General features: G+C 40.8%; 1 non-coding gene across 1 annotated transcript; it reads left to right on the forward strand.

Annotated features, from left to right (window-relative positions):
- The first annotated feature begins 900 nt into the window (after positions 1-900).
- On the forward strand, positions 901-975 carry Trnat-ugu. The gene has a single exon. It is a non-coding gene; the product is annotated as a tRNA-Thr (tRNA).
- The last annotated feature ends 2,255 nt before the right edge of the window (positions 976-3,230 follow it).

Here is a 3,230-nt window from a genome sequence, read left to right on the forward strand (position 1 = left end):
TGTCATCAGCGGCACCATTACAGCGCAGCAGTACGTCGACGATATTCCACGCCCCGTTTTGTTGCCCTTCATGGCAAGCCATCCTGGGCGTACATTTCTGCAAGATAACGCCCGCTTGCGCACGGCGAGAGTTTTTGTGGCTTGTCTTCGTGCTTGCCAAGGCCAACCTGGTCAGCAAGGCCGCCGGATCTCTCCTCACTTGAGAACGTTTGGTGAATTATAGACAGGGTGCTCCAACCATCTCGGGATATTGACGGTCTAACGCACCAATTGTACAGAATTTAACATGACATCCCTCAGGAGGACATCCAACAACTCCATCAATCAATGCCAAGGCGAGTAACTGCTTGCATAAGTACCAGAGGTCGACCGACGCGTTATTCACTTTTTCAGTTTGTAAAGGTCTTTCTTTTGAATTTATTGTTCAATTTTTTCTGAAATTGTAATAATTTGTTTGTCCGTACATGTACATCAAATCAACGGATTTCCGTCCCATTCGGTTAATTCCTTTGTGCTGCGTCGTTTTTTTTCTTTCATTGTATTAAAGAATACAGTTAATGATACATCACGGGAATACCTAATGAACATTTACTCAATATTTAAGAAAAATATGGTTATTATAAGTAATTAGGCTTAAAACATCACAAATATGTCCGAAAGAACAGACACCATATTCATATAAGTATATAGTTTTGGCAATACTGGCCAAAACCTTCCGCTTCTGTGTGGATGCACACATATTACCCGAACTCTTATGGGACTTGGTAAGAATGTCTTCCACGAGTAAAGAGTGTGTTGGGTAGGGACACTACAAATGTAGTGTGTGGACATACAAGGTGAGAATGTGGGTCTCACGGGAGGCGTGCGAGAGATAATCCCTGCAGTCGCTTTATACTCTGTGCCCTCGGTGGCTCAGATGGATAGAGCACCTGCCATGTAAGCAGGAGATCCCGGGTTTGAGTCCCGGTCGGGGCACGCATTTTCACCTGTCCCTGTTGATATATATCAACGTCCGTGAGCAGCTGAAGGTATTGTAACATCCACGTGATAAATCTTTGGCTACATTGCGACGAGAGGAAATTATGCCTCTAACAGTTATAAACATGATCTATTCGACGTATGAAAAAACAGTGAAAACTTATAAATATTAATTATTTATATAATATTCTATGATATAATTGGACAGATCGATGTGTATCATACAAAGACAATGATAATTGTAATTTCCTTTTATGATCTGCGTTGGCTTTCCTTTGTTTTTACCTTTTGTTGGTTGGCTTTTGTAAGTAGCGGACGCATATCAAACTGAGGTCTGTTAAGAAATTGTAATTATTTGTTAATTATTACTTGAAAATAGAGTTCATTATTATTATAAATATGAGTGAATAATTATTTGTAACTTTAATTCCTCTCTCAGTAAGCATTATCTGTTAATTATTTCTTTCCGCTGCAACGAGCGGAGCCATTGATGATGTTGTTGTTGTTGTGGTCTTCAGTCCTGCGACTGGTTTGATGCAGCTCTCCATGCTACTCTATCCTGTGCAAGCTTCTTCATCTCCCAGTACCTACTGCAACCTACAGCCTTCTGAATCTGCTTAGTGTATTCATCTCTTGGTCTCCCTCTACGATTTTTACCCTCCACGCTGCCCTCCAATACTAAATTGGTGATCCCTTGATGCCTCAGAACATGTCCTACCAACCGATCCCTTCTTCTGGTCAAGTTGCGCCACAAACTTCTCTTCTCCCCAATCCTATTTAATACTTCCTCATTAGTTATGTGATCTACCCATCTAATCTTCAGCATTCTTCTGTAGCACCACATTTCAAAGGCTTCTATTCCCTTATTGTCCAAACTATTTATCGTCCATGTTTCACTTCCATGCATGGCTACACTCCGTACAAATACTTTCAGAAACGACTTCCTGACACTTAAATCTATACTCGATGTTAACAAATTTCTCTTCTTCAGAAACGCTTTCCCTGCCATTGCCAGTCTACATTTTATATCCTCTCTACTTCGACCATCATCAGTTATTTTCCTCCCCAAATAGCAAAACTCCTTTACTGCTTTAAGTGTCTCATTTCCTAATCTAATTCCCTCAGCATCACCCGACTTAATTCGACTACATTCCATTATCCTCGTTTTGCTTTTGTTGATGTTCATCTTATATTCTCCTTTCAAGACACTGTCCATTCCGTTCAACTGCTCTTCCAAGTCCTTTGCTGTCTCTGACAGAATTACAATGTCATCGGCGAACCTCAAAGTTTTTATTTCTTCTCCATGGATTTTAATACCTACTCCGAATTTTTCTTTTGTTTCCTTTACTGCTTGCTCAATATACAGATTGAATAACATCGGGGAGAGGCTACAACCCTGTCTTACTCCCTTCCCTTACAACTGCTTCCCTTTCATGTCCATCGACTCTTATAACTGCCATCTGGTTTCTGTACAAATTGTAAATAGCCTTTCGCTCGCTGTATTTTACCCCTGCCACCTTCAGAATCTGAAAGAGAATATTCCAGTCAACATTGTCATAAGCTTTCTCTAAGTCTACAAATGCTAGAAACGTAGGTTTGCATTTCCTTAATCTTTCTTCTAAGATAAGTCGTAAGGTCAGTATTGCCTCACGTGTTCCAGTATTTCTACGGAATCCAAACTGATCTTCCCCGAGGTCGGCTTCTACTAGTTTTTCCGTTCGTCTGTAAAGAATTCGTGTTAGTATTTTGCAGCTGTGGCTTATTAAACTGACTGTTCGGTAATTTTCACATCTGTCAACACCTGCTTTCTTTGGGATTGGAATTATTATATTCTTCTTGAAGTCTGAGAGTATTTCGCCTGTTTCATACATCTTGCTCACCAGATGGTAGAGTTTTGTCAGGACTGGCTCTCCCAAGGCCGTCAGTAGTTCCAATGGAATGTTGTCTACTCCGGGGGCCTTGTTTCGACTCAGGTCTTTCAGTGCTCTGTCAAACTCTTCACGCAGTATCGTATCTCCCATTTCATCTTCATCTACATCCTCTTCCATTTCCATAATATTGTCCTCAAGTACATCGCCCTTGTATAGACCCTCTATATATTCCTTCCACCTTTCTGCTTTCCCTTCTTTGCTTAGAACTGGGTTTCCATCTGAGCTCTTGATGTTCATACAAGTGGTTCTCTTATCTCCAAAGGTCTCTTTAATTTTCCTGTAGGCAGTATCTATCTTACCCCTAGTGAGATAAGCCTCTAC

Source organism: Schistocerca piceifrons, chromosome 2 (genome assembly GCF_021461385.2).
Source record: "Schistocerca piceifrons isolate TAMUIC-IGC-003096 chromosome 2, iqSchPice1.1, whole genome shotgun sequence".
NCBI classification, from domain to species: domain Eukaryota; kingdom Metazoa; phylum Arthropoda; class Insecta; order Orthoptera; family Acrididae; genus Schistocerca; species Schistocerca piceifrons.